This window comes from Anticarsia gemmatalis, chromosome 8 (genome assembly GCF_050436995.1).
Source record: "Anticarsia gemmatalis isolate Benzon Research Colony breed Stoneville strain chromosome 8, ilAntGemm2 primary, whole genome shotgun sequence".
Taxonomy (NCBI): Eukaryota; Metazoa; Arthropoda; class Insecta; order Lepidoptera; family Erebidae; genus Anticarsia; species Anticarsia gemmatalis.
In genome coordinates, this window is record NC_134752.1 from 12,154,916 (window position 1) to 12,178,491 (window position 23,576).

The window sequence follows — 23,576 nt, forward strand, 5'->3', positions numbered from 1 at the left end:
ATTTATTGTAAACATTTAAGATCTGAATAAATGGCTATATTATTGATATTATTTAACTACTTTGGCTAGCTTTTTCTGAAGTAATTTAGGCTTAGGCCTTGAATGAGTTCATATTCCCACAAAAACAAAAACTTGTTAATACTATAGAACATCAACTGTTCTGAAAAACCACGCATTTCTACATAAGAAAGGTACATTGTAGGGACTAAAAGATACTAGACTACGTGAAAGACTCTTAATTAAAATAGTGCCTAAACAAGCACCAAGCAATACAAAAATTATGTTCAACATTACAGTGTAGCAGTTTTATCTTTACAAATTACGCTGTAATGGCCAAAGACCTTTAGTTGCATGATGTCATACAATAAAAATATCCTGGTAGTGCATTTTATGGAGACTGTGCGAGTGATTGGGGAACATGTATGTGTGTTATCAATATAACACTGTATGTGTGTGTGTAAGCAAACAAGTTGTTGAGAAGCGTCGATAAATAAAAAGTATTTTTAAAAGTTCACATTGCAATTATGATTGCATGTTTGCCTTTTTGTTAGTACTTTTTATTTGACTTTTTATAAAATAGCTATATAAGTTTAGGTTCATACGCGACTCTCGCGTTGTGCTTCTTTGCAAAAATTGTAGGAACATAAGTAAATAGCGAACCCTAGTTAGGTAGTTCTACCATTTTGATAACAGAAGGACAAACAGACAAGTACACATTCATTATAACCTACCTACCTTATTGTAAACTAGTAATCAGTTGCCTTTAATTTGCTTCCTACCACATTAAAATATGCCTACTTTCAATCTCAAATAAATCAAGTCTAAATGCAATTTATGCAATTAGAGATGCGCTCGGGAAACCCCGGATCCGAGAATAAAAGGGAATCCCCGGAATCAGAAATCAAAAAACCGGTACCGATTTTGCAAGGCCTAATTATTATTGTCTTACACGTCGGGTCAACATCCTTAAGTAAATAGCAGGTAAAACATTGCGAAACATTTCTGCTAATGATTTGTTTACAAATCTTATTGATGCATTGTTGATGAGTTGTTTTTGTTTCGGTATTCGCGGTAACAGGTCTTCATTAAAACCGCTATTGTATCGGTTCTTGGTAGTTTACGTCATTTAATATGAGATGATTGGAAAGATTTGACGGTGAGGTTTCTTTGAATTGTTATAAAGTCGATTTGGATGGAATCCTAATGCTTTTCTTTTGGTAAATTACAATATTTACTTATTTAAACTTCATGTACCGTAGTGGTACATAAGAGACCTTAATGCATCAAGGCATTCTCCACTAATGAACTATGGGGTTATTTGAAATATAATTTGTTTTGTTACATTTCTAGTCTGGATCCAGAAATTATTTGAAGGAGAGGCACACAGGCAAGAATAGACACCTCTCCTTCCTTATAATATTATATTGATATTATTTTCTTAGCTACCTATTCCTTATAATAAAACTCAAGTGAACGTGGCTTGTTAGCAACCGAACCAGCACTGAGACTAAACAAATACTACAATCTATTAATACATTCCCATTAATATAACATGACATCATTAAACTCGCACAAAACAAGACAATAAAACATATTTTTCATCATAAGATCACAATATTTCATACAAAAACAAATTCTAATTCAATTTTAAACATTAGCCGTACTACATTTTATTGTGTCAAAGCAATTTTTTAAATGAAAAAATACCGGTATTGCGTCAGTGAGCTTGAAAAATACCTAAAAGGTTGGACATTGTCCAAATGGTTCAAAATCTCGTGACTTGTCTAACAATTTGTCTTTGTTTTCAATAGTTTTAACGGAAATTACAAAGGTCGTGAAATATTTTTATGATGTCAGCTTTTAGAGCAGGAAAAAATGTGGAACTATTAATATAATAAGTTTAAAATATTGTTTTGATATTCCTAAACCCATTCTCACTACCAGACGTGTATAAAACATCAAAGTTAATGTAAAATGTCAAATACCTATTCTCTAGTAGGTATATTTGTTTACACCTTAGCTCGATAGATGGCGTTGTGCCTTTTTCTGAATCGCGCTATGGTTTCGTTACCGCGGCGAGTATATAAGCCCCGGTCGGTCCTTGTCGAGCTAACTCTGGTTTCCCTTCAAAACGCATAAATCTTTCGCCTTTTACTAAAGATTTCCGTGGAGGGGAACACTCAAATGAGTCTTTCATATTTTTGTATGTTCTGCTCAGTGCAGAACTAAGAATTACTACTGTATCTTTAGACTGAACGTTTGTTGATTATATCAAGTAAAGAATTGATATAGATGGCGTCACTGGCTCCGTATGTTTGTTCTTCGCTGTATTAAAACTGATATTCTTTTTCAGTATTCCGTACTATTACTCTAAAGTAATTTAGCAATTAAATTAACATTGCACCCCATTTAATAGAATAATAATAATTGTTACTCTGTTAAATTTCTAAACAAATTATTCAGATGAACTTAAGTATACAAAAACGATTTTTCCTTCCCCAAAAATTTTAAACACAAGAATTTATATAACCTGAGAGTACAGGAAATTATATATCATAATACATGATGATAAATAACATAATATATTCGCACGAGATATTTTATTACGAGATATATTATATATTACAAAACCGGTACCGGTCTATAAATACATATAACAATTATTAGTAGATCGACTTTTTATATTCTCTCTTAGCCATAATAATTAATATCCTAAAAATAAACTACAAAGCAGTAAATCCATTAAAAGTTTATTTACAATCCAAACCATATATGTACATAATTTGGCGTCAATATAAAAATAATGTCCTCTTCTTACTTTACTATAACAACACTAAAAAACCGGTACAAAACAATTCCGTTTGTTAATTCCGGAACGGGGTTTTCCCATACCTACAAACACTATTTACGGAGAGGTAAAATCTGCTAGAAATTCTCATTAATTATTACAAGGAAATCTTTCAATAACATTAATACTTATGACGGTATGCCGGTGCCATTATTCTTGTGTAGTTAGTGTAGTCGGATACGGAAGACAATGACTGCATCATCGCTTGTTATAGGCTCTATTTGCATTATAATTGTGTTAGTCAACGTTTAATATAACTTACTTTAACCGATGTTTATACTGACTTGTTATAAAAATAGTTACCCGTCAGACTAACCCCGGTTTCTGTGGTACATTTAGCGGTAGTTTATCTATTCAAACTGTCGTGTTTATGTGATCTTAAACGCTATTGAAAAGATAAACTACCGCTGAAAATGTGCCACAGAAAACGGGCATAAGGCTCGGTTTTATAATTTCTGGATAACTATCAGATTCTAATGACAGTTGTTTCCATACATTTGCTGACACGTTTATCTGACAGGTAAGTTATCTAACATATATTTTAAACAGCGAAACTGGCCTTTAATGCCAGGTTAAGGCATTTAAACAGTGGATAAGAGTTTTGAAGGCATTTGATAGATGAACGAACATTTACACACACTCTCTTTACTAAAAAAGTCCCGTACAAAGACTCATTAGACTGGACCATGGTCGTTATACAGTAAGTAATATAACACAAATATAATTTCAATTCTGCATTCGCACAACAAAGAATAATTCCAACAAAAATCAAAGCAACGTTTCAATTAACCTTGTAAAGGGGCACCCTTCATACAACAAAACTTTAAAATAAAAAAGACCGGCTTGCAAAAAGCTCTATTGAAACCACCCTTTGCAATCTCCACTTAGAACCGTATCATTATCCCCTGTACAATAAAGAGTACCGCACTAACCCAGTTTGCCGTATTACCTTTAATAAAGGAAGCACATAATAGGCATACGGGTAAATACAGTCATGTCGCGATCATTTCAATCCATGCCAGTTTTCGCCTGACAGGGTTAGGGATGTTCCGAACATGTTATACAGATACTATACAGACACCATATTAGCTTATGAAAACGAAAGTAACTATGTCTGTATGTTAGTCACAAAAAAATATTCTGACACATAAAACCATTGAACCGACTAAACTAGGATTTGGCAAGTTTATCGACTTTAATCCGATTAAGGACATACGCTAGTCCACACAAAGCCTACCATACAAAAGTTAGTTGTTAATACTAGGAATGATTTAAGATACAGATACGAACACGAAATTATTTTGATCATCTTTGAGTTTTGAGTAGTATTGTTTATAGACAATTAAGTAGTTCATACAATACTAAATTGCTACGATACCTTGTTCGTTGCCCGACGTTTACTTATAGTAGTTACTTATATACTTCGGATATAAACTACTAGCTTTTACCCGCGACTTCGTCCGCCATTTTCCCTTGGGAATGCGTCATTTTCCCGGGGTAAAAAGTAGCCTATGTCCTCGGGTATCAAAAAATCTGCATACCAAATTTCATGCAAATTGGTTCAGTAGTTTAGGCGTAATTGAGTAGCAGACAGACAGACAGACAGAGTTACTTTCGCATTTTTAATATTAGTATGGATAATTGGTTACACAGTCATATAAAAACTTTTCATTTATCGTCTAGTTTCAATTTCATCACAACCCTGTTCACTATGATCAGCAAGTCACTAGTTATTGGCAGTTGACACACATTGACAGGTGGTTTGTATTTCCTCTACGCATAGTAGTTTCATCTCGTTTTATCCAACATCGTTTACATATCCAACAGATTAAAAGGATGATGTTATCCAATGACTCATGGTAAGTATAGTTCGACAACCTCTTTCGCGTTAACGTAAAACACTTTTACTAGTGTAAACACGTTCTTACAAATTTTGACATTGACAGGTGCACAGTAAAAATAGTCACATTATTATAAGGGTCTACTGGGCAGTTCACATCTATGTATGCTTAATCCTTGAAGTGCTTTTTAAAGTATGTAGATTGATGCTTCATTAAACATTTAATTTTTTTATTAAACATTTTAAGGTTTTTTGCTGCGGTCGCTATTTAGATTGATAGCCGTTTATGATTCACACTACATGACTGCAATTTCTCCAAAGATCTTTTGCGAATTTTGTTAAGCTTAAGTAAACATTTATAAATGCAACTCATACATTTTTGTACAGAAAAAACAACAGTATCGAGTACAAAGAGTTGCGATAAATCGATAACATGTTTACTATAACCTTGCAAAGGACACGTATTGCTCAGTTCCTCGGTTGCTCAGTAACTGTACGTAAAGGAAAACTGCATTATAAGTGGCATTGATAAAAGTGTCTGTTGTATTCAATGTCAATAATAGATTTTGTATAAAAAGGTTTGAGTAATACCAGCTGTTTGTCTTTAACAGGATAAAAATAAAATAAATTATTAATTTAGATATAGTATGTTGCGTAAATAAATACTCAGAATATGTGAATAACAAAATATTTATTTAGGTATATTATGTCAGTAGGCTCGCACCTTCTTACATGGGAGAATATTTTTTTTAACGGCGAAACGTTAGTGTAATTTCGTAAACATTTGCTTACACCTTCGAGCGTAACAGGCTTGATACTATGTAAGTATGGATTTGGTCATAATAGCTAAGACAATAACTGGTCGAAAATAAAGCCGGGAATATTTTTAAAACTGACTAACGAAAACGTTAGATTACGGCAACCGCCTGTATTTTGAAAAATCTTTCGAATTGTATCAACGTACGAACTACTACTAACAAATCAGGCCTCTAATTAAACGGATTAATAAACAAAATAAACTTTCGCAAACACCAAAACAAATCAATAGCAAAAACCGTATCAATAAAAATAAAATCAATAATTACAACTAACCTCAGGATATATTTATCCTCACTATTTATCAGCAAAAAACCAGTTACTATAATCCAAGTTATCAATAACTGCTTTCTCGAACGTTCTAAGATACGAATCGATTCACTAGAGAATAATCTCACGAAGGACTTTTCAATACACTGAAGTACGGAAGGTTTAAGGCAGAGTACACAACTAAAGCCGAAACTGATCAACTCGCTGTTTTATAGGTTTGGTTGATAAGAGCGATGACGTCATTCGACACAAAAAGGCTTATCGGCATGGCTGATTCCTTTTTGATGATTACTACGCGGTTTTTCAGAGTCAAGTTTATTAGTTATGGGAAGCTTGTTTTGGGAATAAAAGTTTATTTTTTAACCATTACTGTCCCACCGCTTCTCCTTCAGAATTAAAGTGAAGGGTTAGACTTTAAACCCACCCACCACGCTGCATGTTATGGACTTAAAGTTGAGTTTTTTACGTAGGCTTTTTTAGTTGCAATTTGTCTATTTTTTGCTATTGGCGCCGAAAACCACATTACCTAAGAAAACTACACACTTATAACAAATACCGTTTATTGCAACTATCGTGAATGATAGCAGAAACTGAACTACAGCATTGTTCAAGATTATCCTTTGCAGCTAAGTTATTTATAATTAAACTTTTTATCTACCCATCGTTAATAAATGAAACATTGATGGCTCGTTCTCGCAGTTATTTTTCATGGATTATTTAAATAATCCATGAAAAATAACTTTTAAAGCTTAAAACATGTGTCAGAATACTTCAATTATTATTAAGTAAAAACATTTCGATATAAAACATAAAATCCTCTTCAAAGCACATCAACAAAAAACTGCAAATTCTTGGAAAAATAAATAAAAAACATTACGGAATCGCTACTTATAAACGAAGCAGATTAATATTTAACTTGACAATTATCAATTATCTATGTCTAGAATGTCATAGACATAATAATCCCGCCATAAAAGGCTTTGTTTGTTTATGGCGAGTAAACCTATGATGATTATCTTTTCCGGTCTTCAGTTTGGCACATTTGCCGTTTACTTTTGCATGGCAATATAAGTAAAACTTATAACATTCAAAGCTCAATTTCATAGTTTTTAATCGTATAAGAATTGTGCTATCTGTTGACAGATAGGCTTAACACAAATAATATACTTAATGCCATTTTATCTATCAGATATGTTACGGTTATTTGATTCATAAAATAAAATACTGATTTAAACTTTTTCTTCTGTTAGAAAGTAAAATTAAAATCCCAAACTATATACAAAATATATTTCAAAATGTTTTCTGGCTTTAAAACCGATAAAAAAGAATAATGTAAAGTTAAAGGAAACTAAAGAAAAGATTCCTAAATAATAATTTCTTGTCACTATTCAACTAACGAACGCTAAGTACCGCTAACTGCTGCAAAATGCACATTGTAAACAAGTCATTGTGTCGTTATATGGAATGTATTGACTTGCACAGGTACAACAGGTAGCCATTTTTTGCTAACAAAATAAAGGCGAGAGTAAATCAGCTTGAAGCCTATTCATGTATAAATAATGCCACCAAAAACATTCTGTAAAAACCTCAAGTCTCGCCGTAAAAAGTTGTGAGATGTATATAATACCAAGTCGATTAATCTATTTAGTCTCTACTTAAAGGACCTTCTGTCTTAAGTTATTACGTATGTTATTATCATGCCAATTAAAAAAAAATACCTTTAAAACAAATAGACCGACCTGGCCATCGCATGATTTAATTATTAGTATGTATCACACTACACAGCACGACGAGAAGTTAATGCTCCTGAAATGTTAATGGCGAATTTGTGTTTGTGTTTTCTTGCGATGGCCAAGTCGATCTATTTGTTTTAAAGGTATTTTTTTTAATTGGCATGATAATAACATACGTAATAACTTAAGACAGAAGGTCCTTTAAGTAGAGACTAAATAGATTAATCGACTTGGTATTATATACATCTCACAACTTTTTACGGCGAGACTTGAGGTTTTTACAGAATGTTTTTGGTGGCATCTCACTTCTTTTTGTAAAGCGAACATAAGTCCAATTTGTATGGAAAGATGTTTTTTTTTTTCATAATTCAACATATTTTCCTATGGGAATGTTGTTTAGTTTCATGGGCTAAACACCCTTACCCACCCTATACCCCCTCCCGTTATGCCTCATATAGTAGGTACCTATTTACACCTATTTATTTTATTTTCTACAGTAATAATAATTCATTAACTGCAAATGTAACCTTGTAATCTTATACATTTATATGGGATTACAAAGTTATTGTTGCAGTTGATGTATTTAGAAAACTGGACCGAAATTAGAAAATATTAAATTTTTCCCATGATTAAGACACTAAACCCTATTTGAATTCTAAATTTTAAGCTTCTAAGTCTGCTAGAAGTACCTTAGACTTTTGATGATCGGTGAGTCAGTGAGTCAGTGAATCAGTGAGTGACAAAATTCAAAATTTTAACAAGTTGTCATTCTTAAACTACTGGTGGAAATTGACTGAAATTTTAAATATACCGTGTTTATACAATGACTAATTAGTTGCTGAAAATCCAGGCTTCTTGTTTGATCCACAACGAAATTATAGGGGTGTCAAAAATAGCCCGAATTGCTTCGAGAAAAGGATGTTACGGCCGTGCCGCTTTTTTTTTGCTCGACTTGCGGGGGCACGGAAGTGCCCCCAGATACTACAGTCAATAGAATAACTTACTGCTTTTATTAAGTTTTTGCTTTTTGAATACATTGAGTCTAAAAGCTTACAAACATACACAAAAATGAAAGACCTTAGATAACTTAATTTCTGGGAATGAGACCCTTGTAGAAATTTTACCTAAGACCCTTAAGGACATCTTAAACCCTTAGTCATAAATATAAAGATGTCAAAGTTCCAAATTTTGGTTTACTTTTCAACTCAAAACATAAATTTAACATTACTGGTTATCGCCTGATGTGAGCAAAAAAACGCCAAAATCCGGTACTACAGAATAGTACAATAGTCCTATAACAGCTTAGAGTCTATTCCAAAATAAAGTAGATGTATCAAACAGGCCATCGTCAGCTGCATAAGCCAGTGGCTCACAGACAGTCACCGATGTTCTTAATTCTGTAGCACGATTCTCTACAATTGGAATCAACGAGTATGGAGAGTTTGACATTTAAAATGTACTGCCAAAATAGTTTCTACGTCGCCCGCTAGAGGCGCTAAACCGAATGTCATACATGACTTTTCCATACTAGCCGGTTGTCGTTACCCGATAGTGGTAGAGAATCGAGCTACTGAATGTTGTATACCTCGAATAACTCCACTAACATTCCACAGAAGGCTCTCTACTAACTTGTTGGACCTTTCTGTTCTAGTCGTCCTTAGTACAAAGTTCCAACACTTTACCAGTACAAATACAGAAATAAAACAGTTATTTTTTATGACTGGTTAGTGTTTACTCGACGCCGTGCTGGCGACGCGCCCGCGCCACTGTTTACTAATATCAGTAATACAAGTACGTGACGTCTTTCAAATTAAACGGCGTTTAAATGTAGTCGTTTTGAAAGAAAATTATTCTGAATATCATTTGTATAACCGAAGGCTTATTTACTTTTTAGGACGGATTTGGTCGATTATTAACAACATTGTAAAAATAAGTTTAATATGAGTGTCTCGCATAAACATCCAGTCATAAAGAACCTAGGTATCCCATACAAATAAACTGAGAAACCAGTACATCTTGCTTTGGTCAAGAAAAAAATACGCTGAAGTAGTCTATATGTTGGTCAATGTTGTAATGGAGCATGCCTTCTAAAGCAAATTGTGATCTGTTCACTGTCAAACTGTTTACACAAGCTTTTTGTTCTTTATTTAGCCGTTTAACAACAATCGTCTTTCTAACACATTAAAGACAACTGTTGCTTTTCAATTTAATCACCCATAAAGTACGGAACTGCTTCACAAAAAAACCGAGAATTAAACATCGTACTGACAAAGAAACTTTACTTACCCTCGGTTTCATTACTACTGGATAAATAGCAGATAACTTGTCAGACGGAATTTAGACAATAGATTGCACACATTTGCCTATATTTTATCTAGCAGGTAGGCTATCTTACACTTACTTATAAGCTGTGAAACTCCTGCAAAGTTTACACAAACTTAAATACCGTAACATAAATCCCTTAAAGACAGTGGTACTGCTGTATATCTTCTACCTGCATTCATAATGTATCAAAGAATGTACAAGGCGCTTCGTCGGCCAGACGGTGAAGCAAAAAACTGTTTTTTTATACATTTTTTGCATGTTTTTTATAGACACTTGACCGTGCGTCTCGCGACACAGTGACTAAAATAGTTCTGTTGCGAATTTTAAAACGTTTTCTGAATAGTTTTAAGGTAATTCTATTGTTCTTGGGTAGTAGATTTATTAGAATTTCGTAGAATGGTAGCTAAGATTTATGGATTATTGTATTGTAAAACGAGTCGGTACACGCATTTTGTATAGTATTGAGATATTTTCTTACAGAAAGTTATAGTTTATCCCGTCTTAAGGCCACAGAAGAAAGGAAAAATAAGTGTAAGTATGTACTTATTTACTTTATAATGGGTTTACTCTTTGTATCATAATTTCTGGAATACCCGTCTATATCCAATACTGTTTAAAGTAACGGACTTCAGTTTTATAATGTATACACTCTCAATAAGATAATAAATAATAAATTTAACCCACTGCTGGGCAAGGGTCTCCTCCCGTAATGAGGGAGGGGTTAGGTCTTGAGTCCATAAGAGAAACAATAAATCAATTAGCAGCTAGGTACTTTCTCTTAATACTAGTGCTAATTAATAATACGAAAACCTCGTGGCTGAGGAGGAAAACTTTAAAGAAAACTCTTAAATTATCTAATCTACTATATCACTAAGGATTAGTCTGAATTAATCTGATTGATCATTACATCCGATTGAAGAAGTATACAAGATTTACTTAATGTAATCGGGCAGTGATTTGCAATATCAGAATGACTGGGCAAAACGTGGAGGCGCTCATAGTTTACTGTCCCACAGCTGGGTATGACAAAAACATAAGCACGTCCACTGCAGGCTGCTGCTTTTTTTTACTCGTTGCTATTCCTCTCCTGGGAAAAGGTCTTCTCCCGTAAAAAGGTAAAGTTCGGTAAGGTCTTACTGGTCGGTAATCGATCACTGGGTGAAGCAACATTCGTCGCGGACATTGCAAAGATGGGTGGTATTGGAGTTGTGCTTCTAATACCTTTAGCTTTACTTCAAAGAGCAATCACAGTCATCATTTACCACGTCCGGTACGTTGACACTCAATGCACTAAAGATGTCATCTCATTTCAAGTGATGAAACGATAATTCAAATATCTTTTGATCTTTGACAGGCGATCAATAACCAAGTAAAATACCTACTTATTTGATTTATTATCTTTTAAGTAGCTGATAATATCTCGTATTATCTTAAGGCACAGCTGATTTTGTTCACATAATAACGTATTATCGCTCTTATGACAGCCTAGATTCTAGAATCTAGATACAAAATTGTAAACACCAAATTTGGTATCTGATGTTGTTATCGATTTATGGATACCTATTTTTTTAGTATTTTTGAGATCAATACCTAACACTATGAAAATGGTTTTATTAGTCTTTATTTTATTATAAATACGGTTTCAATTTCGGGTAATAAATTGTTATAGAAAATTTACCCTTCATAAGCAGAGTAGCAGAGTAAATGCAGATAGATCATTGAAAACGATGGTAGAGACTGGTGGAATAGTTTGGGGAGACCTTTTCCCTACTATGGGAGAGTATATCTAAGTTAAAAAATATATATACATTTATTTGTAGATACAGAGCAAAGACGGAGAAGTTTTACTCTAAAAAGACCTTTGGGTTTTTAAACAATTAGTTGTTGCACAACATTAGAAAATCAAAGAAATTGACGGGTATAAAACCCACATAAGCACTTAATTTCTATATCAATTACCACGATTACGCAAACGATGATTTAAATTAAAGACATTCATTGATAAAATTAGTAAAATCAAAGCCTTGTTATCAATCAATGATAACAATTATGTGACCGCTGATACCAGATTAGTGCTTATCTTAATCTTTGAATTAAATATTTTAAGTCGTTTAAGATTTCTATCAGTTTAGGTATAATTATGCTGATAGTGATCGTGGAAATATTTAAGAAACCCAAGTATTACCCCCTACAGATACTATTTATAGGTAAAATAATTATTGATGGTATAAGATTACAGACTTGATCATTAAAGTTCTAGGTATAATTACTTTTGACGTACTTTCTCTGCTAAGTGCAGAAAGTAGATCTTGTTAAGCTTCTGATCGGTGTAGGATTGCCCGTATTAAAATTGATTTATGCGATCACTCACATATCGATGAGTCCCAGAAATAATTTTCGATTAAGTTTATAACTAAAACATGTGTGAAAGTTTCATTGTTGTCGCTAAAAATCGGACTAAATTCCCATATAGTCCTTCTTGGGAAGTCTATGCTTCCAACCAACAAGAAATTTCGAAGAATTAATTACGGTGGTTCGGAGTAATTAAGTACGGGAGGTTCGTAGTAAGTGGCTTTCTTCGGAGCCTAGCCTTATGAAAAAAAGGCGTGATCTTATGATTTACGACAGTTTTAAATACATGAAATGCCTGATAGTAAAATTGGCACTTGTCTAGTTCAAACAGTTTACTGGAGTCTGGCAATGCCAAAGACGTCACGGTGTCCACTCTATTTCTGAATCGCCTTGAAAACGAAGCTTGTTCCACAAATGTGAACATTATGAAGGGCTTCACGTAGACAAACAAATTAACTGGATTACGTAAATAACGTGTTGATGAAAATATCGTTTGATTTATGGCTGACTTACATACGATGAAACTTCGAAGATTAATTTTATTCAAACCCTTGTTTTGCATAAGTCTCTAGCAGACGTAAACGAAGGTCTCTTTTCTTTTATTTGACTGGTAAAGAGAGAATGAAGCGTATAAAATAGCTCTCTTTTTTATGTTTGAGCGAAATAAAAAGCAAAGTCTTAAGGAATATATCCTTGGCCGAGAAAACTGAATAGAGGATGTAATGAAAATTACTGGGAAGTGTACTTTCAAAGGAGTTTGAAATGACAGTTGATGATCCTTTCTCTGTCATTATTATGCGTCCTAGTTTTTGCCTAGGGCTTGATCTTTAGCAGAAAAAAAGTCCGTAAAGCATTATTATAATAAAGTAAAGACACCTTAATTAAATCGCACTTAATCATAATAATGAATAATAATGTTTGTTTAACATCACATCATAAACAATTACGAGTATGAATAAATTATGTTAATGACTGTACTGTAGTTATATGTGTCATACTTTTCTTAGAAAGAGATGACACGACTATGAGACAAGATAGAAGTATTCTGTATTTTGTACCTATTTATTCATACCTATTGAAGGTGCAACAGTTTAGTGGAATTACAGAGGCGAAGTAACGAATTTCCTGGAATGAGAGCTTAGGTCTTGAATTCACCGCGCTGGGGACTTTCTTCATTTTCAGTTTATAAAGAAATCGGTCTATATCCTTGAATTAGGTACGTAGGGATAACGGTAGGTATATTCATTGACTGTTTTAACATTCCTATCAATGTGCTGACAAAGTGACCCAATGCTAATAGTACTTAAATTTTCATTCATACATTCATATCATTCAAACACTCAATTTCCATCCCGTAGAAGTCCTTCAAAAATCCTCTAATACCATACATTTGAATACACAATTTCGATATTGAGACACTGCATAGACAATTCAAAAACATTTACCTCCGACAATATGATAACCTCTCTTACTCCTCAGGACTTAAGGTTTAAAATTGAATAACACATGTCAATCATCGGCAAACTTTAAAGAAACACCGCAGTTTGTAAAACATTTAGAACAATGCACTTCTTAAAGGACGTTGTTTAAACGCATAGATTATAGACAGTCGATTGTAGAATGGCGTGCGTTTGTAACCATTGTTTTAACAGTGAGTGACTGTCCTTATACATACATACATACATTCATACATACCTACATACACACATACATAAATAAATAATGTCGCGCCTGTTATATCCTAAAGTAGGTAGAGCTGTATGAAATACACTCGCGTTACGCCATTAACAATGTTAGTGCCATGTAATAGAGGGCGAGCCTTTAGCTATATACCGGGCACGTTACAGAACTCCAGACTAATATTGAGAATAATCCTTATACATTTCAAAATGACTAATAAGACCAATAAACAAGATCGGACATAGGATCTAAAAATCAAACCCGGTACCTCGTGGTCAGAGGACACAACTGCCACAGTCTGGTCTTAAATACATTTAAATATGGACCCCGTATACGCGTACATTGATGGCTATCTATTGTATATAATGTGCATGTATTTGCATATGTATTGTATGCTTTAGCCGCTTTTATTTTAATACCATTATTAAAATGGTTGGTATTTACTTATCATTTTATGTAAATGTCGAAAAACTACATAAGTGATAAGTTGTTCTATATGTAGGTGTTTAAAATGCGCTAACCATTAATTTAATTTAAAATAAAATGACTTAAGTTACTCTCTAGAGGTTAGAGACACCTTTATTGTTATTCAAAGTACGGAATAGTATTGTAAATAATTGTATTCCGGATATTCTACAATATCTTACAAATATTAATAACCACAGACATCGACCGTGTTATTATAAAAGGTATATAAAACAATAGATTCTATTTTAAAAGGAATTTTGTACAAAAATTAAAAAATAAATCTTTCCTGCCCTACCTTCGGATGCAACAAGCGTGATGTTATATACGTCGTGTATGTAAAAAAATTGAGTGTATTGTACTCTTTTACAGTAAATGTAAAACTAATATTTCCACGCTATAAATATGTTAATACCACGGCAGACATGTTATATAACATCTGTTGTATTACAATAGTTATAATTATAATAACAACACATGTTTCTTGCAGGTAAATAAACTTTAATTAAATGTGAAAATTGAAGCAAGCGATTTAATACACAAAGAAAATTACGTTGATTTATTAAAAAGGTTTCTTAACACCCTGATCACATACGTGAGCTCTTGGGTTAGGCGTTTATAATAACCATAAATAAGCCTGAAAAATCCAAACAAACAAACTTACAAACTTGAAAAAGCAATAACAATTTAATTGTAAGTAATAATAGAGGGCGAAAAATTTATATTTTTTATAGTCATTCATTATCATTATTAAACATCAAAACAACTTGAAAAACAGTTTTAATCTAAGTAACCCAAAAATATATGTACCACTCAGGCACTCACTACTTTAATTAATAGAAAGACAAGAAAAACAACAAACAATTTTCTTTTTCTAAATTAGGCACACCAACAGTTCGAAATTCAATTCAAGTAACGACGGAAAATACTTGGAGGAAACTGAAGGCCGATAGCAAACGATCAGATGTTACTCTATTTTTATGAGCAAAGGCATCCATTTGACTGCCAGTAACAATTGTCCAATTAGACTACAGAGTGTAGGGTTGGCGATGTTTTCGCAATTTGAGGCGCCACTTACGTCTTTACCACTTACTTCTATAATACTAGCTTCTGCCTGCGAAATTGTTTGCGTTGAGAGGTTTCCTGAGCTAAAACGTATGTAATGTGTTAATCCAAGTTATAAACTATCATCGTAACCAAATTTTATCTAAATCTGTCCAGCAGCTTTTTCATAAGAAAATAACAAACATAGGTAGATCTCATAAAATTTGAACTTATTATTAAATGTTTGTACGCGGGATCGAATCGACGGGGTCAAAATTCCTATGGGAATGGTATAAAATTGTCCAATACAGTCTGCTAAATGTAAGTAGGTATAATAAAGTTTCAATATACATCATTATTAGTACTGGCGCCACTGCAATAATGTACGATCACTCGCCAGCCCTAAACGATATTGGTAACAATAAACGTTTGTCAGCGCGCAAAGCGATCCCAACAGAATTGATCCAACTCCATTCAATTAACCCAGTGTATTGTTACTTTCCAGAACTTTCTGCGTACGTCATAACATGCATACTACTTGTATGCAAATTTTACTACATGTTTTCGAGGCGCCCATAGCCAGTTGCGCTCACCGGTCTGACAACGATCTGTGGGTAAAGCAACCGTTGGCGCGGTCATTCTATAGATGGGTGACCGCAAAGTGGTATTTGAGCAGGGCGTCTCCGGGCTTCGGAGGGCACGTAAAAAGTTGGTCCCGGTTGGTGTCTATTAAGATAACAGTCGTTAAGCTATGTCAAAGGCCTTTCGGGCGGCCGAGCAATTTTGACACTAGGTTGACCACTAACCATACGATAAGAAGAAGAAGACATGACTTCGTCCGCGTTTAAAAATTTCCCGGGACAAGAAACAAACTCTCTTTAACATAGAACTAACATTGTTAATGGCGAAACGTTGGTATATTTCGTACACCGCTGCTTCCACCTTCGGGTATAACAGTCGTGATATTATGTATGTAAAAAGTATACTTTTCGTAGTTATGTGATTATTAAAATCATCATATTATTATCACGTGTTATAACGGTTAAAGAAAATATCTTGAGGAAAAGTAAGCTAGTACTTTCGTTCAATATGTTTATTGGTACCCGGCAGTGGGTAATCTGTTACTATTTTATGTAATAAGCCTTCTATGTTCCATTAAATTCTGTAAAGTAGTTTTAGCGAGAAAGAATAACAAACATCTATCAATCCTCACAAACTTTCACATCTATAAATAGTAGAAGTGGAAAGTACCATAGAAATGATTGGATCTCCAGAAACGGTAAGGTTTGTCTGAGCTAACATTGTATTGGTAGCGAATCGAGAGTTCAATTCAAAGTCCAAAGTACATACTACTTATGAATAAAGAAGTTTACTCTCAATATTGTAGGTATTGCTGTGCCACTCTGCCGGGCGAAGGCCTTTTCATTTGGATTTTCAATTCCTTTGGTATTTTGTTGCATCGTCTGAAAACATGTTCAAGTTGCTTTACAATAGTAATGATCGCTGAAACAGCCAGCAACGTAAATATGCAGGAAAACTTAGGTATTGTAAAAACAATTATCTCGTTGTCTCCACTAAAAACCTAATAAACTATGGTCGTTTGGTTTCTGTGCTACTTTTGCTCTATCTAATATATAAAATTTTCGCTTCACAGTTTTCATTGCCATACTCCTCCGAAACGGCTTGATCGATTCTAATAAAATTTTGTGAGCATATTGAGTAGGTCTGAGAATCGGCCAACATCTATTTTTCATACCCCTAAGTGACATTTTTTTTTATTCATATGGCAAAACTACGTTTGCCGGGTCAGCTAGTATTATCTACCCCTTATCTTTCTGTTCTCTACTTTATCCAAAGATATGTTATTGGGAACTATCGTAATAAAAAACAACCATTTCAAGCAAACTAATTCGTATCTAATAAAAAGGCAGTAATAACAGTAATATACTCATCATTTTACTGACAAAACAATTACTGAAACAGTCCTATTACTAACCCAACCCAACTAGCACACAAGCTGCTTACACAGTCGTTATACAGCCTGATAGTTGCATAAGAGTCGTTCAAATGCTGTACAATTCTCTATAAGTTGTATACTAGCTATTTAAAAAACCCTTTAACAGCTAGGCGGGACAGTAGCCGTTTAGTAGGAAACTAATGACTTATAGTGATATATGAGCATGTAATTGCATCGCTAGACAGCCTAGGGAAGTATAACTGAGTTAATGGAATCTTCTATAACACCGTTAACTGTATAAGGGGACTTTAGGAGATAAAGGAGTTTAAACGGAGTTATGCGTTGCGCTTATAGCGCTCAAGAGCGTAAATAAGCTTTTTGTAATGCCTTAGGTTCTATAACAGATTTTTTTAGGGCTAGTGTATTACTCATCTATAAAAGAGTTGCGTAGGTCTTTAATAGCGCCTTGAGCGTTATATCAGATATTTATATGGCTTCTGTACGGCAAATAGATGTATAAGGTATCATTCGAAACATTTTTACAGCCATGGGGATTACAGAATTATGTTAAGCACCTAAAGCGCTATAACCGAGTAATATACCTTTATACTAAAACTTAAAATTATTATCATAATATATTTAGGTGCAGTGGTGGTTCAGTCTGTCAACTGTTTTTAAAGAAAAAATAAAATAAAATAAAATAAAATAAAATAAAATAAAATAAAATAAAATAAAATAAAATAAAATAAAATAAAATAAAATAAAATAAAATAAAATAAAATAAAATAAAATAAAATAAAATAAAATAAAATAAAATAAAATAAAATAAAATAAAATAAAATAAAATAAAATAAAATAAAATAAAATAAAATAAAATAAAATAAAATAAAATAAAATAAAATAAAATAAAATAAAATAAAATAAAATAAAATAAAATAAAATAAAATAAAATAAAATAAAATAAAATAAAATAAAATAAAATAAAATAAAATAAAATAAAATAAAATAAAATAAAATAAAATAAAATAAAATAAAATAAAATAAAATAAAATAAAATAAAATAAAATAAAATAAAATAAAATAAAATAAAATAAAATAAAATAAAATAAAATAAAATAAAATAAAATAAAATAAAATAAAATAAAATAAAATAAAATAAAATAAAATAAAATAAAAAAGATTTTCAAACTATTTTAATATTCAACGACTGACCCCTAAAAGTACGAGTAAAATGCTGGTGTGCGACCAAAACAGTTATATTGAAGCACTCCTATGCCACAACTGCAAAACCTTGAGGTCTACAACAGCAAACACTAGAGCCTTTGTACAGCTTAAGGCGCTAGAGCAGATGTAACCAACTCTGAGAGCTGCTTGATCGAGACGCCATTATAGCATTTGGTAAACATATTTTTTGAGGTTATTACGATCTTTTGAAGATCATATAAATCTATAGCCTGGTAACGTTAACATAATTAAAATCATTTTTTATTACCTATAACCCTAATTAAATTATCTGTAACCCTCAAAGTCTTATTTATGTTCAAAATACAATTTCCAAATCCACATATCTATATAATTTTTGCACTTAAAACTGAATATTTTGAGGGCGCATGAAAATATTGACGATAATATACATATATATTGACAGCAAACTTGAACTCGCACTTTCATATCACGTACACAAAGAAATAAAAGCGATAGACTACTTGTTATTTTAATAATCCAATCCGTAAAAATAAAATGTCTCCTCATTTGTCACTGATGATTCATTTTAAAAAAATATATTTAGTTTACACCATAATAAACCGACTATATTACTAATTTAGAGCGTTAGCATTTATAACCGTTACACAGTAGCGCTAAAATAAGGTAAAGGTGGTATAATCGCGCTGCAAGAGCTTTTTCGAACGCTCGTGGCGCTAACCACCTCTGTACAACAGCTGGTAAGCGCCACGAAGCTGCGAAAAAGCTCTTGTAGCGCGATTATACCACCTTCATCTTATTTTAGCGCTCCTGTATTACTACTATACTACGTACTATTATAATTACTATTTACGACCACTGTAGATCCAATTTAGAGCTATAAGCTGGACAGTATGGGCCTATTTGACGCTACAAGAGATCTGTAGCCGCTTATAGAACCACTATACTCCTTACTAAGGAGCCTAAGGCGTTATAAAAATCCTTTAACCGGCCATTGTACAGCTTGTTATAGCGCTTGTGTGCTAGTTGGGAATGACATACGAATTGTACGGGTCGTTGCTGAAATTTGATGCCTCATGTAGATCATAAAAACACGATTAGTGTTGTGTATGAGTGGTTCGCAAATTGGACAGTCTGATATGTAAATGTTTATTTAGCTATTAGTGCTTTTACATAAATTGCACTATAGATAAAGAATGGCACTTTCGTTTGATAACAGTCATAAAGTGAGCCCTGAAATGGGAACACTATATGAATTGACGGTGATTGACTGGTCAGAAAAGCAAGGAAGGTTTTACTAGATGAAAACAGATAGTTATTAAAAGTTCTTCAGAGACTATAACGTTCATAGAAATGTAGCTTTTCACTAATATAATGATGAAAGATTTTCTAAAATCAATTCAGTGGTTAATTTAAAAATCTTTACCTCTTTGGGGATCTATTACAATATTTGGGCCAATCAATACAAACGTGCGAAACAATTCCCAAATTGGAGCATTTCAAATTAAAAATAAAGCTCAATGACATAACTTCAGTAACAAATTGTATCTAAAAACTAAGATTTATTGTCGTCTCATTTATTTTACTTGACACAATTAACACTGGCAGTTAAGACAATTTGTCACAAATCAGCTTCAGAACCGTGAAGAATTGCGATTGACTTGCGTTAAATTACTTCTTACACGGCTGTCGTTCAAGTAAATATGTGAGCAATCACGTGATTTTCAATTGTATATAACGTAGACGGAAATAGAGAATAAATTCTAGCATTTTATTATGTGTTCTTTGCAATAAAGTTATACATTTTAAATGACATTGTGTAAAGGACAATAAAAGTGAGTTTAAGTATAGAATAAATGAAGAATATCTTTGTGAACTATCACTATCAATTTGTTTTCAGTACTCAATTGAAAGGATAAGTATATAACCTAGTCCTACTCAACTGATTTTAGGTCTTAATTACAGTTGATGCTGTGCGACGTGCGTCTCTTCGGAGGACATCGTTTGGGAGGATCGCTCCCATTGTCACTTATCAACATACGAGTAAGAAAGGTCTTTGGGGCGTTTGAACCAATTTAACATGAGGTTTACCAGCAATCTTACTAAACGATCACCAATTCTTACTAATATAGATAGTTTGATTTTTTTTACTCGTTTAAATATAAAGTAGAGACTATACATCAACAAAACATCAAGGGAACTAAACAACTCAGGGATTTTACAACCTTGAAGAAACGTCTAAACAAGCAACAACAATCGTTTCCACTCACGAATGCGGTCAAACCCGCAAGACTTAGCTAGTACATAAACCAGTACTAACGTAAACGGAATACTAAAAGCTAAGAGCCAAGGACTGGCCAGTACTTTTCCATTGGATGCTTCGTTACATCAACGGGTCAACGACCTCACCAGTCAGACGACTTGTACGCCAACTTGCATATGTTCTAGGTCAAACGAAAGTGCAAATGAGATGAGATTATATTCAAATAAAGTAATTAACATTATTCAAACGCGTTTTTCTTTTATGGAATTCGGTGAATACTTTTCAAATACGATTGCCTATTTTATTTTAAATTGAAAAAAAAAACATATTTCCTGTATGATGCATGGATGTCGGATAAATGAGGCAAAGAAAATTTGTAAGGATAAGTACCAAGTGGCGTTCTTTGGTTTCTGCCTAATAAAATAATGTATAATCTACTATTTAGAGAGTAAAATGGAAGGTCTTTCAGGACTTGTAAATACGATCTCGGGTCCCAAAAAACCCTGTAAAGAAAAATCTAAAGTTCAGAAACGAAAAAGGAAAAGAGCACGCCGATCAAGTGAGGTTTGGCTGTTTTGTGTTCCTTCAAGAACTGTTAAAAGATGTCTAATGGTAAACCTTACGTTTCCTCATAATATTTTTCTTCATAGTAAGAACAAGTTATAATTATTTGTAATCCGTCTAGTAAATTACCTAGGAAGCAGTAAGATACTAAAGATACATTAAGTTACTAAGTACGTAATCGTTCACTTTTAAACCGTAATTATGGATTTGCTTGCAACGTTTAAATTATGTGATTACGAGATGACAGCTAGTATATTTATTACCTAACATACTATAAAGAATCTTCTAGATATAGGCTTTCACTTTAATAATAAATAACTTAAAGTAACGTAGAAAGTTTCATTCCCTATTTCAGCTCCAGGTGATGTTTATGAAAATAGGAACCTATGGTCCCGGGTCCTCACTAATCTCTACGCTATATTTCACGAAAATTATTCAACAAAATAAAATTGTAATATATTTGTTGAGCAATTTATCAAATAAAATGTTTATACAGAGATCAAAATATATGCTTAAATACGTTTCTGTCGTAGTCATTATCCGTTTAGCCGTAAAAGCGTAATAGACAAACAGACATTTGCGGTTATAATATTAATGGCAATTACAACAAATGCATACGTATAATTATTCTGCAATATACTCATACAAAACGTCAATAAACACCTACAAACAACAACGTAAACTCGATAACTATTATGAAATCATTTTACCCTACTGCACTTGTTATCTCACAGTCCAATTTAGACTTTACTCCCTTAACATAAGGTTAATTTTCTTACATCAGTGTAAAGTATTATGCGTTCAACTTCCGTCCTAGAAGTGAATTATGTGTAGTATTACAAACTAGGCAAGATAACACCGCACGTGTCCAATCACGTTCGAATAAACAGAATAATAACGTAAAGTTGACGATTTGAGACTTAGTGATGTGACACTATTGAGGAAAATATCGATAAGTTACTCCTGACTGTCACCAAGAGAGTCTGTATTGTATCGATACTCTTGTAAGGCCCCGGTACCCATTATTATCGGCCAGATTTTGAGATGACAAAAAGCTATACGTAGGTAGACATTACAACAAAGTTTGAGAAGAGAAGAAAAGTAGTTGGAGAAAGAATTCGCAGCAAGAAAACTACCGCTTCGGTCTGTTTGAGACTAAAGAATCCTTTGCCTGTCCGATAAAGATTGTAAACGACAGGCGTAAGACATTATTTTGACATTTCACGTTATTGTTCAATTCGCAAAAAATAATTTAGAAGGCAGAGCCATTTAATAATTGTGGGAAGCCGCTCTTCACGATTGGTCCCTGTACATTCTGTACACATAGCACAAGTGTTCATAACACAAGTTACTGCTTATGCCAAAAGTATTTGAATAACGGTAGTACACCATGTTTACTTTTATGTTCTAGGCCTACTTTTAGCGCAAAGGTGAAAGCTATAAATCGAGATCTTACGATAAACGTACGATATTGGCAATACGTTACTACGCTTTCAAAATAATATAACGAAAAAGCCTCAATAAAGATGTTCTTCTTTTCATTTTATTAATTGAACCCTTCTATTGTTGGGATGCCAAAAGTTATTCAACTTTCTAATTCTAATTAACCAAACTGAGTCAAATATCCCACATTTATGGAGATAGAAACATAATAATATGAGATAAATAAATAACATTAGTAAAAGTCATACTCTTTTATCAAAAAATATCGATAAACATTTTTCTTTTAACCACATCACTACATCAAACAACAAATCAGCTGTATTGTTAATTACCTAGACTATTAAACAAATATTGACCCAATACAACTCACAAACGCATACATTCAATAAATTACAACAATTACATATTTATGTTGACAAAACAAAATTAATGGTTGCTTCAATTTTACCGGTTAGCAACAGTAATTATAAAGATATCATGTAATTATTGACTTTGGTATTGCGTCCACAGAATGTTTAAGAACTAAATGAACTTTGATCGGGAGACTTTTGAATTAATCGATCGATGTTTTGATCTAAGATTGCTTTTGGAAAACGAATGGATATTGGACCTTGGACGTATGGTATTCGTGGATTATGACTTCATACCTATACTACTGACCTATAATGTTATTTACTAATAAACATATATGATAATATAAATGCAAAACAAAGTAGTCGTTGTCTGTAAAGATTCTACTGGTTAATTACTGGACCCTGCTGTGCCGCAGACTA

General features: G+C 32.9%; 1 protein-coding gene and 1 non-coding gene across 3 annotated transcripts in view; one reads left to right on the plus strand and one right to left on the minus strand.

The window, feature by feature from the left end:
• LOC142975114 (monocarboxylate transporter 14-like) overlaps window positions 1–23,576 on the minus strand; it is a 44,615-nt gene that overhangs the window by 10,490 nt on the left and 10,549 nt on the right. Inside the window, exon 1 of one of the 2 annotated variants that reach the window (XM_076117803.1) lies at window positions 5,781–5,941. The exons of the other annotated variant lie outside the window; for it this stretch is intronic. The gene's annotated coding sequence lies outside the window, so the exon portion shown is untranslated. Of the gene's footprint in view, window positions 1–5,780; window positions 5,942–23,576 lie in introns of those variants that run through there. 2 annotated transcript variants of the gene reach the window in all.
• LOC142975172 (U5 spliceosomal RNA) lies at window positions 2,111–2,227 on the plus strand. Its single transcript, XR_012959598.1, has one exon. It is a non-coding gene; the product is annotated as a U5 spliceosomal RNA (small nuclear RNA).